Source organism: Notechis scutatus, chromosome 1 (assembly GCF_049901735.1).
Source record: "Notechis scutatus isolate UNSWTSFEM ecotype Mainland chromosome 1, rNotScu1.2, whole genome shotgun sequence".
Taxonomy (NCBI): domain Eukaryota; kingdom Metazoa; phylum Chordata; class Lepidosauria; order Squamata; family Elapidae; genus Notechis; species Notechis scutatus.
In genome coordinates, this window is record NC_142009.1 from 43585475 (window position 1) to 43598343 (window position 12869).

The 12869-nt window shown below is 36.1% G+C and overlaps 1 protein-coding gene across 2 annotated transcripts in view; it reads left to right on the plus strand.

The window, feature by feature from the left end:
• Positions 1-222: 222 nt before the first annotated feature.
• Positions 223-12869, plus strand: part of TTBK1 (tau tubulin kinase 1) — a 112183-nt gene continuing 99536 nt past the window's right edge. The window contains exons 1-2 of one of the 2 annotated variants that reach the window (XM_087962600.1): positions 223-455; positions 12481-12579. The gene's annotated coding sequence lies outside the window, so the exon portion shown is untranslated. The remainder of the gene's footprint in view (positions 456-12480; positions 12580-12869) is intronic. The other variant, XM_087962604.1, reaches the window with a different exon arrangement.

A 12869-nucleotide genomic window follows, 5' to 3' on the forward strand; every position in this document is an offset into this window, starting at 1 on the left:
TTCTCTTAAAAGGCACACAGAAGGAGGGTTCAGACCGGTGCCCGCACGAGGCACTTCGTGCAACGACGGGGGCCGCACCGTGGGGAGGCAACCCTGTTGCGGCGCGTGGAAGCCACGGGAGATCCCGAAGGAAGCCGGCAAGGTAGGGCGGGGCGACGCTGCGGAGGCTAGAGCTGATGTCAGGGACGGCGGCGGCCGCTGCTGCTTCTGCGCGTAGTGCATTGTGGGCGAATCCCGCTAGCGGAGCCTCCTCCTCCTCCTCCCTTCTGCCGCCGCGGACCCATCCCGAGGCCGGTGCGGGAGGGGGGAGGATGCTCCCCGGGCGGCCCCCACTGGAGGAGGCAGCTTCCCAGACGGTCCCAGGCAGGGCAGGGAGCTACGCGCCGGTGCCGCACTGACTGAGGGCAGCTGGTAGAGGATGCACCACCCTCGCCAACGGCTGCGGCAAGGACCAGGTGAGCGCCGAGGGGACGGGCTGGCCTGCCCGGAGAGTGGGGTGTTTTTTTTTTGAGGCGTGACTACAGCCCCGCTATCCCCCTAATAGAACACTTGGGGGAACCAGGAGGGGGCTGGGGCCCAGGAGGTAGGGCCGTGCCTGGACCCCTCCTCTGAAGTGTGGCCTAGTGGTGCATTCTGGGAGTTGTAGTTCTCTCTCCTTCGGGGGCGGGGGGGGCGGGGAAGGAGAGACAGAGACTGGAGGCTTGGCGTGGCGGGGGATCTTAACCTCCCAGGATGCCTCGGGGCTAGATTGACGATGTGTTTGGCCAGTCGCGCTTCGGAGCAGCCGCTGAGTGGGGTGGAAGCGGCCGAAGGCGAGTTTGGACGAACTGCAGTGCAGGCGGAGGGGAGGGGAAGCGAGGGGCGGAGCTTTTCAAGGGCGGGCCTCGTGGTCTACCTGAGAGGCTGGAGGCGGGGCTCTGATGGTGACTTTTATTGCCCCGGGAAACGCTTAGACGGCGGGGTGGAAGTAAATGGAAGCGTCCGAGCATCTTTTTTAGCTATGGTGGGTGTAGACGGAGAACATGAGTCATTGGTCTGAGTTGGGAGCTGCTCAGGTGAAACAACCATACAAAGTTTTTGTATGGAAGATGTGCCAAGAAAATGGGGCTGTATTTCTTTCTTCAGTGGCTTTGGAAATTTTCAGACACTCCAGAAATCTCTGGGTTGTTTGTTTTTTTTTTTTGAAAACCTACATTAACATAACATACATTACAAGAAAAGAGGAAAGTGGTGATGATCAGATTGCTATATGCGCACTTACCCTTCCTCAATTTTGCTTGAAGTACCGTAGATGTGCCCCTGTATGTCATTTCAAACATAACCCATTCTTTGGATTAGTTAATAGGAGCGTCTTTTTAAAATGATTATTCCTGGTCGATGCACAGATTGATGCTTCAAATAAATGTTGAAAGATACCATTGGATTTTGCAGAAAGACTGGGATTAGAGGTTAGGAAATCATAGTGGAATGTTAAATGGCAAATTTACTAAAATGTGGTGACTTTTTCTCAATTGCCCAAAACCCCAATTCCTTTGAGTTGTTCTTAGGAGGAGGTAAGAAAGGACAGAAAGGCTTTGCAGCTTTGAGCTGAATAGATAGCATAGTTCTTTTTTTTTTTTTAATTTTATTGGTTTTTAAAAACAAACATAAACAAACAAAACATAAAAACATCAAGCTATCTTCCATAGGTGTACATACAGTGTGCCGGTTGGTTTACAAATTGTTTTGTGCTTCCATTTGGTAGTCTTCAATTACAGTTACATTACATATAATCTCATATTGTCAATCAAACAAATACCTTAGCATCATTATTAATCAATCATTTGACTATACTTTTATTCATTCATGTTTTACAAGATAACCATAATTTACTTAGTTTATTTTATAACAGTTCATATTATCATCCCAAATCTATCCTAAAATCATTTTGTAGATATAATAAGAAAGAAGTACATCTTTATATATTTATTATTTTCTAAAAGTCTACATATTTCATTACTGTACTTTATTGTCTAACCATTGATAGAAAAGATCCCAAATTTTATAAAATTGTTTATGCTCTTGTTCTCTAATTTCAAATGTCAATCTACTCATTTCAGCACATTCCAATATTTTCTTAATGATTTCCTCCTGTGATTGTATTTTCTCATTTTTCCAGTTTTTAGCAAATACAATCCTAGCCGCTGTTAATACATTTACAACCAGGTATTTCAAGTCTTTACTATATATTTCAGGTAAAATTCCCAATAAAAATATCTCTGGTTTCAAGTCTATATGTTTTTTTGTCATTTTTTCCAACCACATGTGGATTTTAGTCCAGTATTTTTTAGCATCCGCACAAGTCCACCACATATGGTAATATGAGCCAGGTGTCTGATGATATTTCCAACATTTTTCGAATTTATTCTTGAACATTCTTACTATTCTTGTCGGGGGAAATGCCACCTGTAAAACATCTTATACCAATTTTCTTTATATGCTGTTGACATTGTCATTTTATAATTTTGAGACCACAGTTTTTGCCATTTCTCTAAATCAATCCCATATCCAAAATTCTTCCCCCAAGCAGTCATAGTTTCTTTAACTTGTTCTTCTTCTAGTTTAATTTCTAATAAATATCCATACAATTTTTTTAATCACCTTTTCATCAGTACCTGTCAAAATCTTATCTAAGTCAGTCAGTTTATCATAGAAACTTTCTGTTTTAGAATCTTTATCATACCTTGAATGTATTTGCGCATATGAAAACCAATTCATCTTTATACCTTGTTCCTCTAGTTTTTGCATAGATTTAAGTTCACCCTTTTCATTCAATATTTCACCATATCTAACTCTTTGTTCCTTTTTGTATATTATAGGATACGAAAATGCTTCAATAGTCGATAACCAGACTGGAATTTTCAAATAACATTGTCTTTTAATCTTCTCCCAGTTTAACCACAGAGACTCCCGTATATAATGTCTTCTAAAATACCCCTGTGTGTTAGTTCCTTTGTACCATAAAAAAGCATGCCACCCCAACAACAAATCATGTCCTTCTAATGTCAACAATCTAGTATTTCTTAGTGTTATCCATTCCTTAACCCACATCAGATTTGTAGCTTGGTAGTACAATTCCCAATTAGGTAAACCAAATCCTCCTCTAATTCTAGCATCTTGCAAAAGTTTTAACTTTATTCTCGCTTTCTTACCTTGCCATATATATTTCAACACAATTTTATTTAAATCTTCAAAGTAGTCTTTTCCAAGCCTAATTGGAATTGTTTGAAACAAATATAAAATTCTGGGTAATATATTCATCTTGATTGTTAAAATTCTCCCTATTAGTGACAGTTGTGAGTTTTCCCATTTTGCCAAATCTAGCGCTATCTGCTGTTTAAGTTTAATATAATTATTCTCTTTTAATGTACTACATCTTGCTGTCAAATATATCCCCAAGTACTTGATCTTATTCGTGACCTGAATTTTCAATAGATCTACCAGTTCTTCCTTTTGTCTTAATAGCATATTCTTTGTCAAAATCTTTGTCTTATCTTTATTTATTTTCAAACCAGCCACCTTTCCATATGTCTCTATCTTTTCTATCAATTTTGATGCTGTTTCTAAAGGGTCTTCTAAGATGAAAACCAGATCATCCGCAAATGCTTGCAGCTTGAATTCTTCCTTTTTGATTTTCATTCCTTTTATATTCTTTTCATCTCTAATATTTCTGTTTAACACTTCCAAAGTTAACACAAACAACAAAGGTGATAGTGGGCACCCTTGTCTTGTTCCTTTTCTTATATTAATAGAGTCTGTCAGTTCTCCCTCTATCATTACCTTTGCCGTTTGCTTATAGTATATAGCTTCTATTGCTTGAATAAATTTTCTAGCAAAACCCATCTGTTCCAACAGTAATAACATGAATCGCCAATTCACATTATCAAATGCCTTCTTGTGCATCTAAAAATATCAGAGCCATTTGTTTTTCAGGATGTGCCTCGTAGTATTCCAAAGTATCCAAGATTACTCTCATATTGTCTTTAATTTGTCTCTTTGGCAGAAATCCATTTTGATCAGGATGGATAAAATTATTTAAATATTTTTTAAGTCTTTCTGCCAATATTGAAGCAAAGATTTTATAATCTGCATTTAGTAGAGAAATGGGTCTATAGTTCTTAATTTGTAATGGGCCGGCCTCCTCTTTTGGAATAAGTGTAATATAGGCTTCTGACCATGATTTAGGTATCTTCTTCTTTAACATAACTTCATTCATAACTTCTAGCAATGGAAGATTCAACGATTCTTGTAACGTTTTATAAAATTCTGCCAGAAGTCCATCTAGGCCTGGTGCCTTTCCATTATTTTGCTTCTTGAGTGCTTCAGTTAACTCCATCATCATCATATTGCTTTCTAACATTTTTTCAGTCTCTTTAGGTATCTGAGGTAAATTAGCATTCTGTAAGTACTGCTTAACTCATTCCTCATCAATATTCTCTTGCATATATAATTTCCCATAGAACTCTCGAATGATTTCCTTCTTCTCTTTGCTACCATGGCCTTGGTCATCTATTAATTGCAATATTTTCCTTGATTCTTTCTCCTTTCTCAATTTGTATGCTAACCATCTACCTGGTTTGTTTGTGTCTTCAAAGTAGTTCTGTTTAGCACCTCTAATTTTCTGTGCTAATTCTTCTTTTTCTATTTGACCCATTTTGTGTTTAATTATATCCATTTTTAGCTTGATGTCCTTTTTCTGTGGCATTTTCTATAGCTCTTTTTCAAGTCTTTTATACTCATCCTCTAAGGCCTTAGAGGCTAGCCTTTTCATAGTATTCCTTTTCCTTGTATAGTCTATTATCAAGCCTCTAACATATGCCTTCATTGTATCCCATACATTCTGAATTGATGTATCTTCTTTTTTGTTTTCTCTAAAGAAAAAAGCCAATTCTTTCTCCATCCACTGTGTGAAGTCTTTTTCCTTTAAAATAGTATTATTTAACGTCCATCTAGATCTTCTTTTTTGTCCTTTCCATTTAATTGTCATTGGATTGTGATCTGCCCAAGTACTTGTTTCAATATTTATTTCTTGAATGTTAGATATTAATTCTGTTGACATCCATATATCTATTCTGGACCATGATAAGTGTCTATTTGAATAGAAGGTGTATTGTTTAGTTTTAGCATTTCTTTCTCTCCATGTATCTTTTAAGTTTATTTCATCTACCATTTAAAAAAAAGATTTAGGGAGAGTCTTTCTGTTTTGCTTTATTGTTTTCTGTGCTGTATTAAAATCTCCCATCATAACTATATTAACATAGTCCAGTTCAATTATTTTCATATGTAATTTTTTGTAGAATTCTTCTTGTTTGTCATTCGGAGCATAAATTGCAATCAGGAGTGTTTTCATATTATTGTCCATTATTTCCACCATTAGTATTCTTCCATCATCATTGGTATAGATCAATTTTGCTGGGGTGGTCTCTTTAATATATAAAACCACTCCTCTTTTCTTACATTGGGTCAAGGAAGTAAATATTTTCCCTAATTTTGACTGTACCAATTGTTGGTACCAATTATAGTTCAAAATAAAAATAGTAGAAAAAAGAAGCCCAATGATAATAATAAAAAAGAAAAAAAAGGGAGGACAAAGTTTCTTCAGGTTCTTGTATACCTTAATCCAATCAATAGTTAGATAAAGAAAAAGACTTAAGAAAAGAAAAAGGGAAAAAAAGGAAAAGGAAAAATTCTTCAGGTTCTTCAACACCTTAATCCAATTGAAAGGTCTCAAATAGAAAAAAGTACATAAAAATAAACCAGAAAGGTAGATGAAAAAGCAAAAATACCAGGAAAGGGGGAAAAAAGGCTTTTAAGGCTTTCCCTTTAAAATAAAAACAAATGTAGAGATTGGACTTCCAAAAAAAAGAAAAAAGAAAAACAAAGACAAGCTCCAACAAAGCCAAAAACCCAAATAGTTATTACAAAAAAAAAGATAAAAAGGGCACACTGCACTTTGCTTGATTATCCAAGACTCTCTTCTCCAAAAACTTATCACCTTTTTCCCCTCTATGTTTCAACACCAGACTCCAGCTGTTGATAGAAACCCAGAAGAGCACCTGCAATAATACTCTCCCATGCTCTTCCCTCTATCTTATCAAATAGCAATGTCCTTGAAAAAGAGTCTCAGTTCTTTCTTTCTCAGCTTTGTCTGGTCACTAGAATATTTTCAAGCCTCTAGTTGGCAGTGTTACAAAGTTTCTTTGCTCTCACTTTCCTCCTCCTTTTCTGAGCAGGATATAATAAGAATTAATAAAAAAAGAAAATATATTTTTTTTAAAATGAAATAACTAAAGGGAGCCTCTGGCCTAAAATATTACAAAATCAAAAAGGAGAAGAAAAAAATAGATATAAACGAAAAAACCAGTCCAGTTTCAAAATACAAGATCATATATAGAAAATCCAGCAATGAGAAAAAAAACAAAAACATTACTTTGACATTCCTGTTTAAAATCGCCGCTTAATCACTTCTATCAAAACTTTTACAGATTCTTTCTTTTCCTTAGGGTGTCCTTTCAGATCTTAAAATAAAAAAAAAAGTTCTCACCAAACCAGCACACTCTCTCTTTCTGCTCTCTTCCGTTTCGGAGCTGTCCCAACTTCAGCAGCTTTAATGGCTGCCTCTTTGCCGCTGGCAAGAAGAGCTTCTCCTGGATCTACCAGGGACTTTGCGGTATCCCTGGGATCAACAGGATGCGCTCTTCAATTTCACCGTCTCTTCGGGACGGCTTAGATCCGATAGGATCATCCAGGAGCAAAGATATCGGCAGCGATCTCAGACCTCAAAGATCTCATGCTGTATCGTTGCGACGCCAGCTCCGCCCTCCAAAAGCATAGTTCTGTTTAGTATGAAACTTCTGATTATCTAATAACAAAACTTATGTGGCAGTAACAGATAAGTCTCAGGTTGATACTTTTTGATTGAAGTTTTTTGTTTGCAAATGAGACATTTTTCTTTTATTATTCCATTATGTACTTTAAACCAGTGATCCCCAACCTTTTTTACACACGCGGCCCGGTACCGGCATCAGCTGGGCGCCGCGTGTCTCCGGCATCAGCTGGGCGCCCAGTGCATTCAGCTGGGCGCCGCCATCTTTTTGATGAAAGCGTGCTTCCAGTGAGCTTTCTACCCGGAAAAGCTCACCAGAAGCACTTTTTCATCAAAAATGATGGCGGCGCCCAGCAAGCCAGCGGCCCGGTAGGAGTTGTTCCGCGGACCGGTACCAGTCCGCGGACCGGTGGTTGGGGACCCCTGCTTTAAACCATTGCTACCTCCTTTTTAGATCACTTTCAGTTATTCTTTTTTATCATTAATCTTCTTATACATCAATTTTATTTTGAATGCTTTCTAATCAGTTATCTCGTCTAAAATACAATATTTCACTACACATATATCTTCCAGATACAATTGTCTACAGTGATACACAATCTGGTCACTTCTTAAGTTTTGAATGTCATACTTCTGCATTTGGGGGAATGAATTATGTTAAATATTTGTAATTTTGTTGCCAGCTTCATATATTTCATGGCATAATCTAGAGATTCGGTCACTGTAAGAACATAATTGGATCCTGGATCACCCTGCTCAGTGTTTTATTATGACAGTTCTGAGTGAGAAAGGAGTTTCAGTAATCGAAGAAATTTTTTCATTTCTAGAAATTCATATTTTGTTGTGAGCAGATATTAAGATATAGGGGCATTAGAACATTTGAAAAATGATTTGAACCAGACAAATTGGGCCAGGATTTTATACAAACCTTAATGAATTTGGTGAATTTTTATGTTGGATTATTAAATACAGAATTTAAATTTATTTAAGTATACCAGTGACTGAATTGAGATAACAGAAAATATTTGTCGTTAAAATCAGTTTAAAAAAAGACTCTGATACTGTTAAAGGAATTATTGATGCTGTATGCAGTGATTAGCACTTTTATGCTAATGTTACTTCCATACACTAAGGTAATTGAAAATTAAACTGTAAATTTCATAGTGCTATATAGACCTCAGGTTATTAACATTTAGACTACAATCCTGTATCTGCATGTACAGTCTCAAAAATAATTTTGTAAAACTCTAATAACATTCTAAAATGATTTACAAACTGATACTGTTTGATTAGAACAATATTTTTCCTGAGATTATAAGAAACTGTTCTGTAGAGGAATATCAAACAGTATGGTGCCTGAAGATGGCCTTGTAGAATTTTGGGCAGAGGTTTTCCTAGCTCTGGTGGCAAAGTCAAGGGCTGAATTTGATCACTTTAGATATGAAACATATATTGAATCTCTGACCTGCAACTTCTAATTGGAAGCTGATGCATTAGAACATTGTACTAATATTAATGTGTTTACAGGGAACATAGACACATTTTTTCTTGTTCCTCTAGAAGGCAGGTCCAATCAATACAATTGATTGCTAAGAAGCTTGCATCAAAAGAAAGTGCATAAATAACACATCAAATTCATGTCATTCATTAAAATAGATGGCTTAAAAAGATTGACCAATGACACATGGATGATAGAGCTAACTCAACTGATGCTTCTCAAAGGGAACAGATGAGACTTGAAGAAAATTTGAGGAGATGATGTTGAGGAATCTTGTAGGAGTGGGAGGGGTCTTTGTTGATGTATGGAAATCCTCTATCCCTGATGTAAAGGCTATGTGGTAAAATCTTGAATGAAAAAGTGGTCTATTACAAGTACATTTTAAGATGCGATTTCTGTAAAATACATAAATTAGTTGTTTACAGATATTTGTATTAAGAATTGGATGTGGGAGTTAAACTAAGCATGTGAAGACTCAGTCCTGACAGCTATCTATGCAAAAGGCACAATTGCAAAGTTATACCTTTTATATGAATTATTTGCATAATGCAATTTCTGTTTCCTCAGGTGATGCCAGAACTAACTCCATTGACATTAATGGAGATTTTTTTAAATGTATGGAGGAGATATTTAGTGAAGTAAATATTGGGAGGAATTAAGTTTTATCCCTTCCTTTTTTTTACACTACTGTAAGCAGAATTCCTAAGTGGAGCTGCATGTTGTACATTTAATGTACATTTGTACATTTAATACATTATATGATAAATTTTATTATATAATACTATATGATAAACTATTATTAGCTCAGTAGTAGTAGTAACAGTTTCTGGAATTTTACCTAGCACAGCTACATAAAGTGCTTTAATTGAAGACTTCGTAGTTTAGCTTTGGATAACTGTAACCTGCTCTACTAAGGAAGATAAATGAATAGACTTGAGACTTAAGCTGCATTACATATGATTGTAAGCCCAAACATACCGTATTATTATGGTTAGAATACACGGAATTGGGAAAAATGATAGCTCCAATTAAAAGCTCCTCATGATAATAATGGATTTAGGTTGTTAAATATCTCAAAAATAATATTTCTGAGGGAGAAACATGCAAAATTATTTGACCAACATTTCCTAATTAATTATGATTGTTAATGTTGAAAACACAACATGATAGTCATTGACTGTGTTTAATATATGCCATTTATATTTACACTAAATTAACTTTTCTCTCCTAATCAACTTTAACTTGGTACTATTTATTTGTTGCGGTGCATTTCTCAGCATAACTCAAGTGTGGTCTGACAACGAGAGTATATCTCCTTAGTCAGAGCTTTATAAGATCATGCATGATGTAAAGCAAACAATACACACAACACTTTCTTCTTACAATACTAGGTCTTAACCATCATGCAAAATAGCAGCATGATGGAAGTTTAAAATCAAATAGATGTATTTCATTATACAGTGCATGGTTGACTTGTGGAAGATACAAATGCAGAATATAAATCTAGCCTTTAATTTGTATTTAGTATGTTATTGAACAAATCAAGGGAGAATGAGACAATCAGTACCTAGAAATTAATGACTAAATATTGCCACTAGTTTCAGAAACAATAACTTGATAACAATTTCCAAAGCATATGAGCAAAAAGATGCTATTGTGTGGTCTTCTATTAACATTTAGTCAGCCACTCTAGAAAGCAGAATCCTGGGGGCTAGATCTGCTTTGGTTTGATCCAGGATGGTTGTTACGATTTTGTCACTGCTTTTGAAAACAACCCCATCAATTCAAAGCTGTATTCAGAGAGATAAATATAGTAACAAATAGCCTGTGTAGAGCCTTGAAGAAGCACTTCACTTTGTGCATTTGATGAAACTCCTTCAGTGTTCCTCCACAAAGCAAAACCTACTTGTGAATACTGCCACTGCAGTGATAGCACATTGAAACAACCATTTTGCTGGCTTTGGACACTTTTCTGTGCATTCCTGGGTTTTTTTTTCCCTGGTAAGAAAGCTGCCCTCTTTGATCCTTTAATTAATGGTATTTGAGGTAGAGTACCTTCCTTTCCCACATTGCAACACTACTTAAGTGATTGCAGCTGAAATGGTTCTGCAATATTTTATTCATTTAAAATACATTTATCCTTTTTACTGTAGAAGCATTTTGAAGTGACGTACTATAAGGCAGTGCACACTTTGAAAATGATCTGGAAGGAGTGCTTTGGACCAAGCACTAGGAACTGTGAACTGTTTTCTTACAGTGGTTCCATGTTTTTTTCAGACTTGAATCTGGTTCAAGAATATTTCAGCATGTTCTAGATGTATTCTTGCACAGATTCCTTTCTTGGTGACTTTCAACAACTTGATATTATCCTATCTTGCTTGAGCATAGGTAATTTTTACTGAATTCAAAGAGTAATATACACATATACACAGATAGGAGTAGATTGTTAATCTTATTGAGGCTTACATTCACTAACATCAGGGCAGGATCTCATAGTTTACAGAATTTCCTTCTGATTTTCTCACAGTGATAGATTTGATTGAAAAGTGATGTTTAATTTCACTTAAAATTAATCTGTGGGAAAAGCCAGTTATTAGGCAAAAACAATGGTACTTTTCACTAATATTTTTCATTTCTTGGATTACCAGTCCTTAATGATATTCTGATCCTGCTCTTGATAGCCCTCAGTGAATTATTTGTCCATGACTATCCAGGAAAATTGTATTTTATGACCTTTGGTCAAGTAGACATTTTTATAAAACAAAGCAAAAATTGATTAGCAGGTTTTGGAAATTAATGGAAGTGACAGTGGAAATGGTAAGCTTATGTTGTTTACCAGAAATGCCAGCTTCACAGCCTATTCTCTTAAAGCTGTAGTTAGGTACATGAGGAAATACGTTATATTTCATTCTTTATATAAAGCTCATGACAACTTTGTGTGGGATGCATTAGGAAGGCAAGCATCTCCTTTTCAATACTACTCCCAGAAATGTCAGAGTTAGTTACTTGTAGCAGCTAAAAGATGGAAAATCTTAGTCATGAGTTTCAAAATTCTGTTACTTTAACCTACAGCAGTAAAGAGTATTTTTGGAATTCATGCTGCTTCTTTGTTTTTGGCCTTGGCCTACCTCAAAGAGTTGGGAATACAAACAATGCAATGCAATGCAATGCAATGCAATGCAATACATTGATGAATTTGGAATTTACCCTGCCTTAAATATTTAATTTCTCATTCTGAAATAAACTATTTCATTCAAAATGTTTCAGAAGGGTTTTGGGAGAATTATTCATAGATGTTTCATTAGGATCTCTTATAAAATCCTATGTATGACTCAGCATTTGCCAAATAAAATCTTGCTTGGGAGCACCTATAAATGCTGTGGGAAAAGGAGATGCAAGCATTCTATATTATTTCTTTGTAGCACTGTGCAGGTGCTGAGTGAGGGTATACATCAGTGTAAAACCGTCATGTGACGTTTCACAATGTTTTTCCCATCCACAGAGCTGGGGGTGGGCGTGGCCTGTGTGTGATGCATTCGGCTCTCAGGCCGCCAGTTTTACACTCCTGGTGTACATGTTGCAATTAGGTAGCACCTCCTTAAAACTGAATAGATCTTTTTCTGTGTTGCAGCAACCTTGTGATTTCTGAAAATGATGCAAATTCCTTAGGAGTTGTTGACAGGTGCTGTGTGAATGCCCTGAATACTCTGAATATTTTTTTCCTCTTTAAATCTAGACTGTCCCTCAGTTCTTTGCTTTGGGTATATCAAAGTAGCTGCCAAGACTCCTATGTTGCAGTGTGATATAAATGCACTAAATAAATAAAATGTATCTCTTGATAATCAGCTCTAATTAATATTTTAGTGGTTTAATGGGAAATTCATGACATCTTCAAGGTAAAATATTGATATTAGGAAAGCAGCAAAAAACAGTGTTTCTTAATACTGGAGATACTGTATCTTCAATACTTTTTATGTATGTAAAAGCAGATGTATTTCAATATGTGATATGACATATCAGAGTTAATGATGATGGTCCTATCTGAACTATTGATGGAATGTAAGATTTATACAAGCTAGAACTATTTTCCTGATCTGTGAATTTTGCATTTTTCCAGAGTTTGAATCCTGTGATGTAAGAAATTTCTAAGGGGAAAGGCTTTCCTGAGTTCAATGAGAAGCAGACATCCCAGAGGACAGGAGGCCAAACAACAGAGGTAGGAACTATAGCTGTTATTTGATCAGAATTTTGTTATTTGATCAGAATGTTATTTCATTGGAATTTTGAGAGATATTTATTTTTCCAAATATTTTTTAATATTTTTACTTGAGAAATAAATAGTTCAAGATCAAGATCTTTACTTGCTGCTCTCTTCTGTTTCTAGGACTTAATGTTAAGATTTGAAATATTTTATTAGTACTAAACCTTTTATTACTATTAAACATTTTGTTGTCAGCTTTAGGTTTTTGTTTTGTTTTGTTGTTGGTTACATTTGTTCTTGTGACT